This window comes from Schistocerca cancellata, chromosome 2 (genome assembly GCF_023864275.1).
Source record: "Schistocerca cancellata isolate TAMUIC-IGC-003103 chromosome 2, iqSchCanc2.1, whole genome shotgun sequence".
NCBI lineage: Eukaryota > Metazoa > Arthropoda > Insecta > Orthoptera > Acrididae > Schistocerca > Schistocerca cancellata.
The window spans coordinates 537707276-537714399 of NC_064627.1; positions in this window are offsets into that span (position 1 = coordinate 537707276).

Consider the following 7124-nt stretch of genomic DNA (forward strand, 5'->3'; position numbering starts at 1 on the left):
TTAGTTGTATGCTGTTAAAAAATAAAATATAAACAGTGATGGTTTGGGGGGGAGGCGGAGGTTTGCACGTACTTTTTTTTTTTGGGAAAAATACCTGTATGACAATATTCATATGTTTTCCGTGTTTTTCCGAATAATTATATATTGGACACATTTTCTCTACTGCTTCGTAAACTCCCCTAAAACTTCACCACCCATTACATTAAAAGCTGCCAAAGCCCCAGTCGTTACGACAGTGCTGTCTCGTTTGCATTTTACGATTGTTTATTCAATCTGCTGTTAAATCGTGCAGTGACAGATGTGAATTCGGTTACTCAGCATATCTGACAACTGCGAAATAGCCGATATTCAGTAATAAGCAATGTTTATACTTTGCCTTTTTGTTTATTATCATTCTTTTATATTCAAGAACTACGAAAATTCATTGCGAGAACCTCTGTATCGGAATTGATAGCTGAACATAAATTGGCTGTAACTTGCAACTGCCCCAATTTACAAACTGCATCGGCATAGGCAGTTAACTAGACAAAACTTGTGTGAATTAAATGATGTTTCTTATGCATTTATCAACGACACTGATTTCATCAGTCAGGAAAACCCTGGTTTAGACGGTTTCTTATTACAGGTGCACAAGTAACTCAATAGAGTGGCGCCAGGCCACAACATTTCAGCCCTTAGTACCAATTTAGTTAAGTTTTGTCAATATATGTGCCTCAGCTTGAAAATCCGTATAATATAAAAAATAAAGGCAATATTAATGAAAAAACGACACAGTTCACTATCTGCAAATCTCTTCTACATACGTAGTGAGGTTCCACAAATATCTTAGTAGTCATCAATTCCCATTTACTTGTGGGATTCTGTCTACTACTTTAATGGTTCCTGCAATTTTTTGTTTACATGAATATAGCAAATTGCAATGTGAAACAGATTCCTTGTTACACAATGGACTAACACATCAACAATCAACTAAACTGATATTTTTTTGTTTGTAAGCTGGCCGTTAACGTTGTTGCATCATAAAGGAACCTGTATACCTTCCTAGCTAGTTGATATGCCATGTGTAGGCCTATTAATTAATGGTTATTAGATGATCATTTTCTCATATTTTGATTTGACATTCTTCTATAAATGTACAAGTCTCGCTATCAGGCCAAAGCAGCTACAGTAGGCTTTATGCAAGGCAAGATCTTTCAGTTCAGAATAGCTCAATTTATCCTGTGTGTGTGCTGATTCCAATAGAACTGATAGCATTCGTGTGACGAGTGCTTTCTAAATTCAACATAATGTTTCAAGCTACTGTAAAAATACCTTAGTTTGTTCATTGACTATATCTTTAACATGAACAAGCAGCAGCATATGAAACACAAATATAAACAAAGGTTTCTCTCTATAGCTTAAATGAAGTGGAGCAATCAATGGCTGTTTCGTGTTGCAGTTTGCGTATTTTTGTGCATGGACAATAAAGTTTTTTTCTTCTGTGGGCAAAATCCAGGAATGTACAATTACCCATATATTGTTTTAACTGAAGAATGAAGTTGCAAGTGAGAAGTTAATGCAATTAAGCAAACTTATATGTTTTCTCATGAAAAAATAAGTACAAAATGACCAGACAGAGGAACAAAACAATATGCAAAGAGCTCCTGCTACATATGCTTCTAGGAAATATCATCGTTTGGCAGTAGGTATGCAGTAAACAAGCATAATTTTGCTGATATCTTACACATGCTCTGCTACTTACTTTAAGCAATTCAGTTGAATGCAGCCTTTTCTGGGCTAGTATTGGGCACTGAACATATTCAGTGTCATCTACTTCATACAGCCAAACTACATAGTCTTGTACATTTACCTTTAGAATATAGTGTTGTATATGAGCAAATATATCTTCTGTAATTTCATTTCACATATTGTAATTTTGTGCACCCCTACATGCTGTATATTGTCAAGTAAAATCATGACGCAGTGTCTCCCATATTACAGTATTTATCAGTATGTGAGATAATATGTGTTTGTTGATTCATCTTGGAACAGACACACTTAGAATTTTGAGAGTAGGTTTTTGTATGTAACTGTTTGTCTTTCCTGTAGTATCTACATTTGACATTTTTGATATTTCGGAGATCCTTTCATGCTACTAAACAAACCTCTGATGAAATATGCAGCTTCAACTCTCCTGTACATCTAAATTGGCAAACAATATTTTTAAGTATGATTAACTTAAATGAACAAAATAATTATTTCATAATGTAACTATTCAGTGCGGCAATTATGTAATACTTTATAATAAAGAAGCAACTATATTCTGATTGGTGTAAACTTATCGCAGACACTTGCAATAGACGGGGCATGCAACTAGTCATGTAACGCTATTTAGTAAACGTCTCTCTGGCAACACTTCAGTGTTGTGACATGTCTATAGACAACTATTGTTGTCCCCTGCAGCAGTTTGGGCTTCACACCTGAAAGCTGGCAACAGTGCTGCCAGTCATCCGGGATCTTCTTACACTGATTCAGCTGTAGTACAAGAACTACCATTAACTCAAGCCCAAACAAATAATAGTGTACAGACTTGATTTCTTAGACAGATCTTACCTGTATTGTTTGATGATGATTATATTGATTGTAGGCTACTAAACAACAAGATGATTAGCACCCTTGCAGAATATGAATGCATGCAAGCCCCAAACTGAACAAAATCTTTCCTCACAAGCAGTATTACTGTGATTATGTGCCTTGATCACAAATTAACAATTGCTTAGACAATGAATGGCATTGGCAGTGTTTGGAAAGGATAGGAGACCTGCCCCTCTAGGGCAGACGTGATTCCTCCCCGTCCTCTCCCCCCTCAATGTCAGACTTGTCAAACTGCCTGTCTTGTTGATGGTGACAGAACATTCTTTCTGGAGACAGCACATTTTTGCACAGTTTCAATCCATGCTTCTGAATTGCTCTGGCTGAATAGTGTGCAAGGAAGTTTCAAATAGCTGGCTTCCGTAGTGTCACTTCCACGAATCCCACAGTCACTGTGGCCCCATAAAATAATGAACAGTGTATTATTGTAACCTTATAAGCAGCTGAGATGTAGGCATCAAATTAACTTTTTCAAATACAGCTCTGTATTTTTTCATTCCAGAGCAGTAGTTCTAGAAGGGTTATGATGCTCTTTATGTATTCTCCACAAGTTAGTACATTATTAGCTAATTCTTCATTATAGAATTGTAGATCTGGAAACATTTACACATCAATAGTGCTGTGGTACTAAATATTTTACAAGCAGCATAGATTAAATTAATTTTAGCATGTCTCATTATGCCTGATTTATGCAGACTTTGTTCTGGTGTGCTCCTTTCACATCTTTGTCAGGACAATAGACAATTAATTAGGTACGTCCTATAAAACTTTCCTTTTTCTACTTTGAGATTTCTGTAGTTTTTGGCCCCTCGCCATTATAATAATATTTGTGGTACCGCATTGAATGCCTGAGCAGATTAGACGTGCCGCATTGAATGCCTGAGCAGATTAGACGTGCCTTCTCCTGTGGCATAATATTGCTCACACAAGCTGCATATCGCTTGCCTTCTGTGCTCTATTCTTTTAAAAACAACATCCTATCTCAGTTTTAAAATATCTAAAAAAAAAAAAAAATCGGTGACAAATGTCATAATATTCTCAGATAAAGCATGTTTGCAAGAAGAATCTGTGAGACTGTTTAAACTTCAATGTACTTGCTTCTCTGTGTGACGCGTCAGGTGTATCAGAATAGTCAGTGCCAATGTCTGATTTCTGTCTTTCACCAAATGACTGACTTGTTTGTTTTCTCACTGCCTCCTATAATAACATTGTACATAAACAGAGGGTGTGCACCAGATGGAAGCTTTAATGTAATCACAAGATAACTAGCTCTCGACTTCAGATGACTGCCTGTTCCTTTTGCTCCTACTGCTCATTGGCTACTGAGGAACTTCAACTTTTCACAGTGAAATGAGTCCATTGATCAGCTATAGCATGTCTTAATGCTGTCTCAGATAGGGCGCTCTCCCAACATTCCCTCATATCACAGGCAAATTCAAAGAGGGTGACAGCTGACAATCAGGAATGTGAAGAGCTATTCAGTTTATTACAATGTGAAACACTTTTCACATATCAGCAGTTTATTAAGAACACCTGACTTTGTAAATGTTTAGGAGAGCAAGGAATGTCATCTCTCTGGGCCTTACTTGTGGAGAGAGCAAACCCTCCAAAGACTGACAATATCTGCCCTACTGCTTCGAGAAGTTGAGGCAGTTCCAGTGTTCTCTTTCACTGTTGTGAAGCCAATGTTATGTATGATGGTAAAGGATAGGAATTAATGTCTCATTGACTGGGAATGGAAATTGGCTGTGTTCTTTCAAAAGAGCCGTCCTGACACTTGCCGTAAAAGATCCTGGGAAATCACAGAAAACCTAAATCTGGATGGTCAAATGTTTGTCCGAATACTAGTACACTCTCTCACTACTGACAAATGGTAATGAACAGTTTGAGAGAATGACAACAACCAAACCATGTGGTTGGGAGGACCAATTAACAAATCATCTCAGTTGTCCTTTTGTAGAGAAACAAAACTGTTGTTATAAAGCTAAAGTGAAACACCTTTGTGGATGGTTCCTTACAAAATCTGGTTGACCAGTGGCCTTGCAATGTAACATTTAGAATCTCCCAGACATTTGGTGCTCCTCTCATTGTTATCAAAATTAAAGATTCGTATATTTCCTCATCCTGCGTCTAAAAGTTAGGGTTTCTAGCAACAATAAGAATTTGTATGGGACAAGTGAGTCCAGTGTGAATGAAAAATTGCTTTTCAAGAGATTTAAGTATAGGGTAAATGCAAGCGTAACTGTGTGCATCTCTAAAGGCGCTTTCAACTGTAAACATGCATATAAAATGCAATTACATGAATAATAGTGTTAAAACTGTAAATAATGGGATGGCTGACTAACAGCAACAACAACAACAATAATAATAACAAACAGATCAGATGCCAATCACTTTAAATACCTAAAAATAAAATCAAAGTCGACAACCCCAAAAAAGTAAGGCAATAATATGTACCAGATAACAATATAGTGAGTGTCACATTCCAAAACCATTCGAAAGGAATGTGCAGAAAGAATGGAGGGTACAGTTAACTGGGATACATTGCCAATCTGGATGGCTAAAAATTATTGACACTTCAAACAGTAAACAACTCTTGGTATGGGAGCAAGTATGTCATACAAAAATCTGTTTTTTGGCAAATAACACACAGCTAAAATATAATAACCCTATGACTGTTAGATCCCAGTCGCAGGGCACAGTGTTGCTGACGTGGCAACATTGCTGAAAAGACTCTGCCTGTCCCTATAAAACAGGCAACACAGTGAGCAAGCAGTGGTCAAGAAAGAGCTAAAATTGGTTGGTCCCTACCACTTGATTACTGAAATGTGAATCATTAAGTTATTTTAACCAAAGTACAGTAAAGACCAATGTCATTGGCATGTTGAAGTCAGTGAGATTTAGTTTCTGCAGCTATCTAAATATGGTATTAGTGAGAATTTTGATGATATTAGCTCAGAGATGTCTGCAAGTTCTCGCTGGCCAATTTCTTCTGGTCAGAGTGATTTAGTCATCTGAGTAAGTGAACATCACTTCAATAAAAATGATTCCTTGCAAGCCAGCAAGCACACTTTTCATGTAGGGGAGCCATCTCTTTAGTGACTATGCTCCTGAAGAAAGATTTATTGTTTGCGTTAGCTTTTGTTTGATCATTTGCAAGTGTCAAGATAAAAAAGGACAACAACATGCAACAGGTATAAGCTGCACAGTGAGTTTTGGAAACAAATGTTGGAAAATTAATAACATTTTCTTTTGAGCTAATAATATATCTTGTGCCAGTGAAAATGAGATGGTCATGGTGTATGGCAAAAGACATATGGTGCCCTGTCCTCTACGAAACACTCCGAAGAACAAGTCTCATGACTAAGATTTAGAACACAAAGAAGAGGATGTTGATTTTACCAAAACTCCTTATTCATGCCACAAGTCAACTACTGAAGGCCAGATTTAAACATAAAAAATTGTATCATGTATTTCGATCACCAATTTTCTAAAAATACAGTAATTTGAGAAGCTTTCAAATCACCTCCCCTTTTCAGATTCGTGTGACCTAGTGGTAACCAAGTAGAAAGTAACTGTATGAATAGAGAAGTGGGGATATATAGCCAAAAGAGAAGTACTTTTATAAAAAGCAGAAAAAGCCACAAATCTGACAACGCTGAATCTCGAATGCCTGCAAGTACTATATTCACTACTACATTGACCCGTTCTAATATATTTTATAATAGACAAATGTACAGCTACAATCCTTACATCACATTGTTCATATTGGGCAAAATTCCAGGTGTGTGTGTGTGTGTGTGTGTGTGTGTGTGTGTGTGTGTGTGTGTGTGTGAGGGGGGGGGGGAGGGGGCTTGTAACAAAGTAGGTGGATTCCTTCTGTCTATCACAGTTTTCTCCCTCATCTACAAGGCACGTCACAGTAACTAAAGATTTCTAATATTGAATCAGGCCTTATGGAGATTACCTTTATTATCTGTTAGAGCTTCTTGTTAACTTATAATTTGTTAACTTGGCTAATTTATGTAAAAACTGCACTACTTACAAAATACCAGTTATATAAAACTTCAATGTAATTAGGTATTTGTAAACATACATACACAGATTACTAACTTCTTGATAGAGCGGAAGAAATACATGTAAGTAACTATAGCAATTTTACAGGTAATGATGGAAACATGTTAGCAAGATTTGTGCTTATTTAGTTTCAGAGTCATTAGCATGCTTAAGTGAAACATTGTCACTATAAAAGAATGTCATATTTAGGCAAACCAGCCAGCATAATTCAGTACAGATTATCATTGTATCCAAAAGTCCTTATTCCAAAGAATCTTCCTTTTATTCATTTGCTCAGAAACATAAATTAGTAAAAAGCCAGTAAACAATGATGTTGTTGTTGTTGTTGTGGTCTTCAGTCCAGAGACTGGTTTGATTCAGCTCTCCATGCTACTCTATCCTGTGCAAGCTTCTTCATCTTCAAGTACCTACTGCAA